Source organism: Pseudophryne corroboree (assembly GCF_028390025.1).
Source record: "Pseudophryne corroboree isolate aPseCor3 chromosome 3 unlocalized genomic scaffold, aPseCor3.hap2 SUPER_3_unloc_78, whole genome shotgun sequence".
In the NCBI taxonomy this organism is placed as follows: Eukaryota; Metazoa; Chordata; class Amphibia; order Anura; family Myobatrachidae; genus Pseudophryne; species Pseudophryne corroboree.
The window spans coordinates 59043-73164 of NW_026967572.1; positions in this window are offsets into that span (position 1 = coordinate 59043).

Here is a 14122-nt window from a genome sequence, read left to right on the forward strand (position 1 = left end):
AGAGTAGGACAACACATAGCGCTCCCCTATATAGTACAATGCCATTATATGTACAGAAAAGCGGTAACGGCGGGGTCTGCGCCACCTGTATTACGGTAACGGCGGGGTCTGCGCCACCTGTATTACGGTAACGGCGGGGTCTGCGCCACCTGTACTACAGTAACGGCGGGGTCTGCGCCACCTGTATTACGTAACGCAGGGTCTGCGTCACCTATATTACGGTAACGGCGGGGTCTGCGCCACCTGTATTACGATAATGGCGGGGTCTGCGCCACCTGTATTGCGGTAACAGCTGGGTCTGCGCCACCTGTATTATGATAACGGCGGGGTCTGCGCCACCTGTATTGCGGTAACAGCGGCGTCTGCGCCACCTGTATTACGGTAAAGGCGGGGTCTGCGCCACCTGTATTACGGTAACGGCGGGGTCTGCGCCGCCTGTATTACGGTAACGGCGGGGTCTGCGCCACCTGTATTACAGTAATAGGACACTAGAGTGTCAGCCACCTGTACAGGGATAATGCAGCACCAGAGGCTGCTCCAGCTGCACTATAACAAGGCACCAGAGGCTGCTCCCCCTGTAGTACAGAACCTGACACCAGAGCTGCTCAGCCTATAGAATAATAATAATAATAATATCATTACCTGCTGCCAGACACAGCAATGGCTGCTCTCTGCTCCTGCTGCCTTGTGGGAATGATAGAAGGAAGGCGGAGCTCAGACCAGGGGAAAATGGCCGCCGCTCCTGACGTCACTACACGGCCAGGGAACCTATTGTTGCTGCTGCAGCTGATGCAGGCCTGGTCTACAAGAAAATGGCCGCCGGCCACCTGTACTGAGGACATGTACGGTAATAATCATTACAAAAGGCGGGGTTAAGGAGGGAAGGGGCCAGAAACCAGTAAGCAGCCTGTGCCAATCATACCCTACTTCCTGCCTGTGCGGTCCACCATACTTCCGGACTGTGCGTTCCACATACAGGAAGTGAGTTTTTGTCGACTGTTGCAGACTCCTTTTGTCCGTGGAGATCAGGTAATGCACGCTTCGGGCACGGTGGCTCGCTCCGCTCCGCTTCGCTCACCACCTAATTACTAAAGGTAATAGTGGGTGGCGTGGATAGTAGAGGAACTATTCCGCTGCCGTAGCTCCTCCTCCTTGTGGAGTAACTCCTCCCCCTTGCGGAAAAGGTCCCTTAGCCCACTTGATTCTAGCCTCTACCATCAGGTAATGGCGTCTTACTATACAGGGGGAGAAGCCTGTGGTTTCCTGTTATTATTATACAGGGGGAGCAGCCTGTGGTGTCCTGTGATTATTATTATACAGGGGGAGCAGCCTGTGGTGTCCTGTTATTATTACTATACAGGGGGAGCAGCCTGTGGTGTCCTGTTATTATTATACAGGGGGAGCAGCCTGTGGTGTCCTGTTATTATTATACAGGGGGAGCAGCCTGTGGTTTCCTGTTGTCGTTATTATACAGAGGGAGTGGCCTGTGGTGTCCTGTTTTTATTATTATTCTTATTATACAGAGGGAGCAGCCTGTGGTGTCCTGTTATTGTTATTATAAAGGGGGAGCAGCCTGTGGTGTCCTGTTGTTATTATTTTTATACGGGGGGCAGCGGCCAGTGGTGTCCTGTTGTTATTATTATACAGAGGGAGCGGCCTGTGGTGTCCTGGTATTATTATTATTATACATTGGTGGGGGTGGTGATGTCCTACAATACTGGAGGAATGGTCTGAGGTGTCCTGCTTTTAAAGACATCTGTTATTATTTTTATACTGGGGTGCAGCCTTTGGTGTCATTATTTTTGTTATTATTATTAATTTTATTATATGTAATTGTTGGGATTGAAAATATTGCTCAGTATGAAGCAAATGTATATCACACCCCTGGGAGTGTCACAGTGACATCACTTATATCTATAGTAATAACACAGGGATCTGATTGGGGACGTGAGGGGATCTGGGAGTGTCACAGTGACATCACTTATATCTATAGTAATAATACTGGGACATGACTGGGGAGGTGAGGAGATCTGGGAGTGTCACAGTGACATCACTTATATTTATAGTAATAATACAGGGACATGAAATGGGGAGGTGAGGGGATCTGGGAATGTCACAGTGACATCACTTATATGTATAGTAATAAAACAAGAACATGACTGGGGAGGTGAGGGGATCTGGGAGTGTTACAGTGACATCATTTATATCCATAGTAATAGCACAGGAACATAACTGGGGAGGTGAGGGGATCTGGGAGTGTCACAGTGACATCACTTATATTTATAGTAATAAAACAGGAAAATGACTGGGGAGGTGAGGGGAACTGGGAGTGTCACAGTGACATACTTATATCTCTAGTAATAAAACAGGAACATGACTGGGGAGGTGACGGGATCTGAGAGCGTCACAATGATGTCACTTATATCTCTAGTAATAAAACAGGAACATGACTGGGGAGGTGAGGGGAACTGGGAGTGTCACAGTGACATCATTTATATCCATGGTAATAGCACAGGAACATGACTGGGGAGGTGAGGGGATCTGGGAGTGTCACAGTGACATCACTTATATCTATAGTAATAATACAGGGACATGACTGGGGAGGTGAGGGGATCTGGGAATGTCACAGTGACATCACTTATATTTATAGTAATAAAACAGGAACATGACTGGGGAGGTGAGGGGAACTGGGAGTGTCACAGTGACATCACTTATATCTATAGTAATGTAACCCCTCTTTTACCTGGGGGTACAGTGTATATGTGCAATGTGCCTCCACCCAAGCTATTTAGAGCCCAATACTCTAATCACTTAGGAAATAACCTACCCCTGTAGTGGTCGCCTATAACATTAGTATGTGATGTAAGCAGATAGGACTATGCACATTTACCTATCGTACCTTTCCTTTGTGATTTCAGGCTCTTCCACAGATACGAAGAGCGGTAAGTATACTAGTTTTAATATGTAAGAAGTTATAGGCCACCTTATACAGTTATATCATATAATACTCAATCCATGAACTGTTCTAATAATATACCCCACCTATACATAATAATATACCTCACCTATACATAATAATATACCCCACCTATACATAATAATATATCCCACCTATACATAATAATATACCCCACCTATACATAATAATATACCCCACCTATACATAATAATATACCCCACCTATACATAAGGTAATGCATGCAATACATAAAATACGATTCCACAAGAAAGTTGTGGGGTTGTGTTTGAAAAACCACCCGGGTTCTCTTACTATAATCGTGCATGGTTGGGGCCCTTTCGTGTCTGTGTATAAGAAGTACTCTGGGTTATATGGGTATCCACTTGGAGCAATTGTCCTCACGATTGTTGAGCAATCCCTACTTCACGGCAATGAATAGCATGGTTTCCATGGAAGATCTAATTGTAGCGCTCCTAGACAACCTGAAACAGGGAGGTAGTACGTGGAGCTGTCCACCCTGGAATCCCTGACACCCGTGGTCTACTCGTTACATATAGTGGGGTGATGATCTGTGTTACCTGTCCCAGTATAAGCATAGCCCCACTGTAGATCCGTGGCGGTTGCTCCAGAACATACAGAAGTCCCGGTTATTGGCACCTGTCTCTGATAGGCGAGGGGTGATTAGTCTCCCCAGTGTATCATTTCCAAGTTTAGGTGACCCTGCTCCCTCTCCGAGCTGCTTTCATCATTATACACCACCGCACTCTATGACTGCTACCCGGCTGGTCATTATCTAATGGATATGGAGTCTCTAGAGGTGATATTTATACTCCTCAGATCCACCGATGCTGCTGGTCCCTGTGCTACTGTGCTGGGGGCTGGTACTTTAATAGTTAAAGGATGATAGGGGGGTATGCAGATTAGCAGGATTTATATGGGTGCATCCTGCACTTACAATGATAGTGTGCCCGGTCTGGACCTCCCCCCGACTCCGCCTCCACCAACAACTGGGCTCTCCCTGCGGGTTGGATGGGATGAGGGACACAGCTCTGCCTTGGGGGGGGGAAACTGTCTGCTACTGCTGGACTCCTGGTAGCTGCTGCCTGCACTGCGGTCTCCTTCCATGTACTAGCCTGCCCCGCCAGTGCTCTACCTCCCAGCACTCTCCGTGACAACCAGGCACCGGGACGTCCCTGCTTGGCGTCCACCAGGGGAAATTAACACAGCGCTTCCCACCCGCAGCAGAAGACATCCAATTCCTTTCCCCCACAGGGGCTCTCTCACTCGCAGGGAGCCGCCTTCCTGTAAGCTCCCTTGTCTCAGCCGCCAGCCTTTTTCTCTCCCCTTAGTCACCCCACCAACAAAACCACCACTACACGCGCCCAGCCACCTCTCTCAGCACACGGGACCTCTGGAAGCTTCTCCATGATCTCCCCCGCACACTACACGCTTACCAGAGTCCCCTCACCTTCAGCAGGCACAGAATAATAACATGCATAAACACTATACATTATTGGATCACTAGAAACATCCAAGTTATTATCACATATATGGTATACATCAGTTGGCAGCATCTCTATTACCTTATAGAGCTACACATTCATTCATTGATTTGCCCCCTCATACGGGTAAATTTACTAAGGTGGGAGAATTTTAGAACTGGTGATGTTGCCCATGGCAACTAATCAGATTCTACTTACTATGTATCTAGCTGCTTCTAGCAGATAATATATATAATCTGATTGGTTGCTATGAGCAACATCACCAGTTCTAAAAATCTCCCACCTTAGTAAATTTACCCCAAAGTGTCCCAAGGCCTTCAGATCACTAGGGTACTACAGTAATAGTACAGGGACATGACTGGGAGGTGATAGGATCTGGGAGCATCACAATAATGTCACTTCTATCTATAGTAATAATACAGGGACATGACTGGGGAGATGAGGGGATCGGGAGTGTCACAGTGACATCACTTATATCTATAGTCATAATACAGGGACATGACTGGAGTCTGAGGAGACTTGGGAGTACAGTAGCACCGGGGGATGTGTCTGGGTGATGACTGGAGAGGTGACTGCTGGGAATATGGCATTATACAGTAACACCAGGGGATGTGTCTGGGTGATTACTGGAGAGGTGACTGCTGGGAATGGGACATTATACAGTAACACCAGGGGACGTGTCTCGTGATGACTGGAGAGGTGACTGCTGGGAATTGGTCATTATACAGTAACACCAGGGAATGTGTCTGGGTGATGACTGGAGAGGTGACTCCACCTCACTCACTAATACATGAGAGACACAATGACCAGAAGATCTTGGAACTCACCAACAAGATCATTCAGCTGCTGACTGGAGAGGTGACTGCTGGGAATGGGATATTATACAGTAACACCAGGGGACGTGTCTGGGTGATGACTGGAGAGGTGACTGCTGGGAATGGGGCACTATACAGTAACACCAGGGGATGTGTCTGGGTGATGACTGGAGAGGTGACTGCTGGGAATGGGATATTATACAGTAACACCAGGGGACGTGTCTGGGTGATGACTGGAGAGGTGACTTCTGGGAATGGGGCATTATACAGTAACACCAGGGGATGTGTCTGGGTGATGACTGTATCACTGTGTATGTCAGGTTCCTATAAGGTGACAGGATGTCACTGTCTATGTCTCCATGCAGAAGGGGGAGTATATAGAGGAACACAGGGGTCTGCACAAGGACGTGATGATGGAGAATCACCGGCCCCTCACATCACTGGGTAAGAGGAGACTGTCATGTATTGTACAGGGGAGAGCAGGTATGGGGGCCCCCTATATACACACATCATCTGATAATCACATATAAACACTGTACTCAGTCACTGTGTGTCTCCTACAGATGGGCCCAGTAACAGAGATACCCCAGAGAGATGTCCCCGTCCTCTGTATTCCCAGGACTGTACAGAGGAGAATCACAGGATCCCACAGGAGGATCAGGTAGGTGGGATTTAGGGTCTCATCCAATACACCAAAGTGACTGTCACTATATGATGTTCAGAGAAGCTGTGTGCGTATAGTACATTAATATTATACTGTTTCACCTCAATTTAATCAAACAATATGCAAATGCCATTGTATTTTTGGGGTTATTTAGGTAGAACGTCTTTCTCGTATAAAAGCAGAAGATATAAGGAGAGAAGAAAAGACGTATGTGACTGATATAAAGGCAGAAGATATAGAGGGAGAAGAAGAGACGTATGTGACTGATATAAAGGCAGAAGATATAGAGGGAGAAGAAGAGACGTATGTGACTGATATAAAGGCAGAAGATATAGAGGGAGAAGAAGAGACGTATGTGACTGATATAAAGGCAGGAGATATAGAGGGAGAAGAAGAGACGTATGTGACTGATATAAAGGCAGAAGATATAGAGGGAGAAGAAGAGATGTATGTGACTGATATGAAGGCAGAAGATATAGAGGGAGAAGAAGAGACGTATGTGTGGGGTGATCAGCAGTGTAAGGAGGAGGAGATCCCTATAGATATCAGCACAGGTGAGTAATAAACACTTATTACAGAAGTCACATATTCTCATTGCTCAGTCACTACAGCAATCTTTTATTCTACACCCTCCTCCGCCATCAGCCCTGTTCTCAGTTGGGTGTTTATAACACAAGGTTATCCATGACAAACATCAGATGAAGAGAGTTATTACACACATCACTATAGTGTTATTAAAAGTAACAAGCAGAAGTTTATTTTTAGGGATCATAAATAAGTAGTAGTGTGTTTTTTGTGGAGCGTTTCATTTGTATGGGATCTAAATTTCTCAGTTTAGCAACCTTTTATTAAACAACCTTCATTTTGTTGGAGGATGCAGGTATTAAATAACTCCTTGTATATAGTAGACCTATTTGGCCATTTGTGGTCAGGTTTATATCTTTACATTTAGCGAGGTGTAGTCGTGGTGTAAAGGACAGAGTGTGATTCCTGATTAGTTAAAAAAACAAATACCAAATACAGAGCAACATCACCAAACAGGTAATTTCAACTTTAAACTTGTCATTTATTTTGTACTGTCTGGACATGGCTACTACTAACAGATGCACAGACATAATTCTTAAAGCTATGTGTGCAAATGCTAGGAGCTTAGGAGACAAAAATTCCAGAGCTAATTGTGATAATGACCAGGGATAACCTGGATATTGTGGCAATTACAGAGTCATAGTGCAATGAGAATCATGACTGGGCCATAGCTATAGCAGGATACAATTTATTTAGGAAGGATAGAATGGTCAGTATAGGAGGAAGGGTAACAATGTATGTGGGGAAAAAGCATAAATGCTACTTCAATTAATACAAAACATTGAAGACAAATCTGAGGCCCTTTGGGTCACCACAGAAACCGGGGGTGATCTGTAGACCACCTGGCCAGGGGCAGGATTTGGACAGGAATCTATTGTTGGACATCACTAAAATGGCTTTAAAGGGAGAAGTCATAATCATGGGAGACTTTTAGTTTAACTGATGCAAATTGGGAGGAGTATTTTGCAAGTTCAGCTACAAGTGGCAAATTTCTATATTCCTTACAGGGAGCATCTCTCAATAAACAGCAGACATTTCCCTTCTGCATAGACGAGAGGTTGGGAAAGAAAGAAGTAAACCTCCTTTCTCTTTCATCCACTCGGGGACACTGAAGTCTTATACAGTAGGGGTGTGAAGCTTGCAACCGGATGTGTGGCACAATCTAAAAATTAGCATTGTCTGCACAGCCGGCTCCTCCCCCTTCACATCCCTCAGTTTGAAAAATTGTGCCAAGGAGGTACAAGCACAAGAGGGGAGCTCCTCCTCCATTTCAATACCGAGACTGAGTTGCCCTAATGTAAAGGGGGACGAAAGTCTTAAGAATAGAGAGACAATGATCCCTACTAAAGGGGATCTGCATCTCTCCTCAGAAAATCCGGAGCGCAGAGTCAGCAGTGAGTACTGGTTGTAAAGGGGCCCTAGTTACAGTTACACTTACGGTAACCATAGCTTCTTCATGGATCCAGGAGGCAGTTTGACAGACTTCCTCCCGCGGACCGCACACAACGCTGCTACCTTCTGGCTCTAAGCCCTGGAACTCAGCAGCGCAGGTTCCCCTCCTTCCGCTGGCGCTGTGACAGAACAAACGGTCTGAAACACTCCCTGGCCGGCTATACACTCCCGCTTCATGTCAGCTCCCCCGCCCGCTGTCAGCGGCAGCGTATACCGCCGCCTCTTAAACACACAGCGGGGCGCTTGAAAAGAGCGTCCACTCCCGCCGCTCGCTGAAACGACATATCTCTCATGGCTGCAGCCGCAGCTTCCCCTGCACTCGCCGGGACCCGGGCTATATCCCCCGCACACTTCCTTCCGCCGTTGGCGCTAGTACGAGGGCGCGGAGGGCTGGAAAAGATGACGGGGGAACGAGCAGCATCGGCTTCTCATACGCTGCTGCCTTATAACTTAAGCCCTGGTAGCTAGCAGCACAGCTCCTCCGCCGCTCCCCTTCTTTTATAGAGAGTAGAGGCTATTCCATTTGGGGGTTAGATGATGTTTGATGAGCTAGACAAGTGGATTTCGCAGGCAACTGCAGTAACATCTACCTTTCTACCTACTTCTTACTCGAGCACCACGTCACACGTTACAGAAGGTTGCTTGTTACCAGTGTTTAAATTCATTCGATCGCTGTCGTACCGAGCCAGAAGAGGTTTTGGAGCAACAGACTTGTGGAACCAGAGGTAGAGGTCGTTCATAGTCGACACCAGAAAAGAGCGTCCACACAGTCCATTTATTTGCAGCATGAGGGCCTAGGTGCCCATTGCGAGCAGGAGCATTACAGGAGGCAACTTCAAAGACTCCTGCATACAAAGGGTTAAGTCACCAGTCCCAGATCCTCAATGAGGAATGGGATTTTATTCAAAACTTTTGGTAGTGCAAAATGCCTTCATATCCCGATTTGAACCCCTCATCAGCCCCAAGAATCTTTATAAAGATCATAGCAATAGTGGTGACAGGATTGAGACAGTGGTCACGATCATACCTTATCTAGACGATCTACTGATCAAGGCCTCATCTCAGAAACAGCTGATAAAGGATGCTCAGACATCTCATCAATTTCTCATTCAACATGGGTGGATTGTGAACTTCCAGAAATCCAACCTCAGCCAACTCAACGGATTAATTTCCTCGATCTCATCTTGGACACGATACAATTAAGAGTATTCCTACCAGAGAACTAGATCCAGGATCCACAGAGGTTAGTGGCTCAGGTACTAAAGGACACAGACGGGTTCTCTACACCTCTGTGCTACTTCTAAAGAAGAGGGTGGCGTCATTCGCAGCTCTCCGGTATGGAGGACTTCATTCCTGACCATTCCAGATGAAACTCATTGCTCAGGGAGCAGCTTCGCACTGGCTTCTACATTGAAGAATCCAGCATCCACCACGCATACGAACCTACTTGATTTGGTGGTCGTTGCACAAGAATCTCGCAGCAGGCAAGAGATTCGGCATTTGGGATTGGAGGATCCAGACAACGGACGCCAGTCTCAGAGGTTGGGGTGCCGTCCTAGTGGAACAAATTCCTAACGGTTTGCAGATTCAAGATGTAATAAATCCAGTCAGTTATTGTGGGTTTAGAACATGGAGGGGTCATGGTATCCATGGACATAAAGGATGGATGTTACAGGAGTGCAGCCTACCCATAAACATTCTCGAACTGAGAGCAGTTTACAATGTGCTTCTCTTAGCCGCAGACCTAGTCATGGGTGAACACTTAAAGATACAGTCGGACAATGTCACGATGACGGCTTACATAAACCATAAAGGAGGAACAAAGAGCAGGATGGCGTTAAAGGAAGCCACAAAGATCTTTTTGTGGGCAGAAAGGCGAAACATCATCCTCTCGGCAGTGTTCATTCCAGGTGTGGAAAACTGGGAAGCAGATTATCTCAGCCGCCAGGACATGCATCCGGGAGAGTGGTGCCTACATCCACGGATTTTCGAAATGGTGGTGAGGAGATGTGGTCTATCTCAAGTCGATCTAATGGCGTCTTGGCAAAACCATCAGCTGCCTAGATATGTGTCCAGGACAAAAGATCCAGCAGCAGAAGGAGTGGACGCATTAACACTTCCTTGGTGTTACAGGAGGGTTTACATTTTTCCACCTTTCCCACTCATACACAGGGTTCTGAAACGGTTGAAAAGAGAACGAGTGTGGGCATTTCTAATCGCACTAGATTAGCCCCACAAGAGTTGGTACTCAGACCTGCGAGGGTTACTAGTGGAAGATCCTTGGCGGTTACCTCAGAGGTAGGACCTGCTATCTCAGGGACTGTTCCAACACCCACACCTGCACAGGCTGCATTCAACGGCGTGGCTATTGAAACCCGGATCTTAAGAAACAGAAGGATACCAAGAACGGCCATTCCTACAATGTTTGCCGCTAGGAAGCCGGTCACAGCCATGCACTACTACAGGATTTGGAAGAGGTACATGGATTTATGTCAAGAATGTGGGTGGAATTCGATGATCTTCCACTTATCCAGACTTCTACTTTTCCTTCAGGCCGGTCTAGATGTAGGACTGAGGCTGGGCCCTCTGAAGGTTCAAATTTCGTTTCTCTCTATACTATTTCAACAAGCGGTTAGCATTCTTGCCAGAGGTTCAAACCTTTTTACAGGGGGTTCTGAGGATACAACCCCCCTTTTCGTCCTACCACTACGCCATGGGACTTAAATTTGGTGTTGGAATTTTTGAGATCTTCAACTTTTGAGCCGTTAGCAAGAACAGACCTGAAATATCTCTTTTGGAAGGTCCCGTTATTGATTGCTTTGGTTTCGGCCAGGCGGGTTTCTGAGTTGGGAGCCTTATCGTGTAAGAGTCCTTTGAATGTTTCATGAGGATAGGGCAGAACTCCGTACAAGAGCAGGTTTCCTTCCTAAGGTTGGTTTCACGTAAACCAGCCAATTGTGGTCCCATCTTTTCAGGGTCTCGCAGATGGGGAAGTGTCCTTGGATGTTGTCCGAGCTTTAAGGGTATATGTACAAGTTACGTCGTCCTTCAGAAAGTCGGACCATTGTTTGTTCTTTATGATGGGCCAAAGAAGGGTTGCCAGCATCTAAGCAGCCTTTGTCTATAGCTTATATTTCCTGTGGCAAACAGGTTACGGTTCAGACGGGTGCTCATACCACCAGATCAGTGGGTGCCTCATGGGCGGCTGCCCGATGTGTTTCCACTACTCAACAGACAAAGAGGAGGGGGTGCAAATCCCCTCCCTTAAATTCCCTTCCGCACACTGAAAATTACCCTGTAACCATACCTGAACATCTGGTAATAAAATTCAGAGAATTAGTCACAAATGTTTGCAAACACATGTTTAGCTGCTGAGCCACGTCATGCCTTCTCTGATACAGCAGTCCTAACCTACATAATAGCAGTGCCCACATAGGGCCATGTAATTTGTCATAGTAGGCCTCATGATAAAGGCTATTACTAAAACACTTCCAGACAGAGAGCTAACTTACCCGGGAGCCACCCCCAGGATCTCCCATTGGCACTACAAGGAACAGCATGCCTTCCAAATGCTGCTCCCATTCAATTCCACTACTCAACTTTGCTGAGCGGCGACATGGTCCTCAGCCCACACGTTCGTGAAATTTGACAAGTTTGATACCTTTGGGTCCGGAGACTGTAAGTTCGGACGTTTTTTTGTGAGCATTCTTGTTAACTTAATTGCAAATAAAATATAACCTTTAAGAAATATTCACTAAAAATTCATATAAATTGATCCTACTTAATTAAAAGAAAGATTACTATTGACTGAATTGTCTTACTATCAGTATTATATCAATCAGGGTGAAAAATATTTTATTTAGAAGAAATATATTCATATGTGTAATACTTTACCATCTAGAACACTGCCAGACAGCCGTGGGCTCTCCCTATTGTTTCCTGTAAATAGAATCAGTTACATGTGCATGGTATCCACACATACCTTATTCATTATCATTTTCAGAAGGGAACGGCTGAGGCTTATATATACTGTCTATGTATGGTAGGTATCTCTTCCATACCTACCATACATAGACAGGAAAACTATGTATATAGGAAACTATAGGTCTGTAAGACAATACAGAAGGAAACTATAGGTCAGTAAAACAATACAGAAGAAACTATAGGTCAGTAAGACATTACAGAAGAAAACTATAGGTCAGTAAAACAATACAGAAGAAACTATAGGTCAGTAAGACAATAAATAAGGAAACTATAGGTCAGTAAGACTACAGTAAGCCACGATACGTCAGTAAGACAATACAGTAAGAAACTATAGGTCAGTAAGACAATACAATAGGAAACTATAGGTCAGTAAGACAATACAGTATGAAACTATAGGTCAGTAAGACAATACAGTATGAAACTAGGTCAGTAAGACAATACAGTCAGAAACTATAGGTCAGTAAGACAATACAGTAAGACAATATGGAAGGAAACTATAGGTCAGTAAGACAATACAGAAGGAAACTATAGGTCAGTAAGACCATGCAGTGAGAATAGTGGGGATGGCAGTAGTGAATGAAAGGGGGGAGTAGTAGGGGTTAAGGAAAGAGCAGCCGACAAGAGTATTAACATGGGTATTAAAAAAGTTTTTACCAAAACACTAATAACGATTATGGGTCACCGTTGCTGCATAAAGAGAATGATGCCCCTAGCACAGGGGGAAATACTGATCTTAATTGTATGTATGTAAACGCTAGAAGCCTTACAGGAAAAATGGGGTAACTAGAAATCCTTGCAGCAAGCAAACAGTATGATACTATAGGCATTACTGAAACTTGGTGGGATGAATCTCATTATTAGACAGTCAATCCTAGAGGGTTATACGCTGCTCAGGAGAGACAGACTAAATAAACGGGGTGGAGGGGTATGTCTTTATGTAAAGCCATTATTAAAACCTTATATATGGGAAGATATTCAAGAGTGGACTGTAAATACTGTTGAAACGTTATGGGTAGAAATTGCATGCGGGGGTAAAACAATAAAAAAGTTATTGGGGTTCTGCTACAGGCCGCCTGGTATTAATGTGTCTGATGAGAAATTGTTACTGCAGCAAATTGAAAGAGCAGCAGGAGTAGGAGACATAGGGGTATATGCAATTGCGGTCGAATTCCCGAAATTGGCGAAAAACTGGACTTTTTCGCCCCCCAAAAAAATCGTCAATGCAATTCAGAACTTTCCATCAAAAAAACAGAGTTTCAAAATTCGATTTTTTGAAATTCGACTTTTGTCAAATTCGACTTTTCTGCAATGGTACAAATGCTGCAATTCGACAAAAGTATATTCAACTGAAGTTTGGAAATTTGCCAACAGTGCTTTTAGACAGTAAATTCGTCAATTTCAATCCGCCACACTTTGGTGGATGAAACTAATAAAAAAAAATGTAAAACATGTTTTTTTTGGTGGTTTTTTTTTTTTTTGGTGATAGCATATCTATTTATATTAGAAGGGATTAGGTAATTGGTTTGTCTGTTTTGGAGGCACAAGTATTATTTATATATTTTGTAAAATAATATTTTTTTATTTTTTTAGATGGAATGGTAAAATCCCGGAAAAAAATGGCATGGGGTCCCCCCTCCAAAGCATAACCAGCCTCGGGCTCTTCGAGCTGGTCCTGGTTCTAAAAATCCGGGGGAAAATTGGACAGGGGATCCCCCGTATTTTTAAAACCAGCACCGGGCTCTGCGCCTGGTGCTGGTGCAAAAAATACGGGGGACAAAAAGAGTAGGGGTCCCCCGTATTTTTTACACCAGCATCCGGCTCCACTAGCTGGACAGATAATGCCACAGCCGGGGGTCACTTTTATACAGTGCCCTGCGGCCGTGGCATTAAATATCCAACTAGTCACCCCTGGCCGGGGTACCCTGGGGGAGTGGGGACCCCTTCAATCAAGGGGTCCCCCCCCAGCCACCCAAGGGCCAGGGGTGAAGCCCGAGGCTGTCCCCCCCCATCCAAGGGCTGCGGATGGTAGGCTGATAGCCTTGAGAATTGTGAAAGAATATTGTCTTTTCCAGTAGTACTACAAGTCCCCGCAAGCTGGTACTTGGAGAACCACACGTACCAGCATGCGGGAGAAAAACAGGCCCGCTGGTACCTGTAGTTC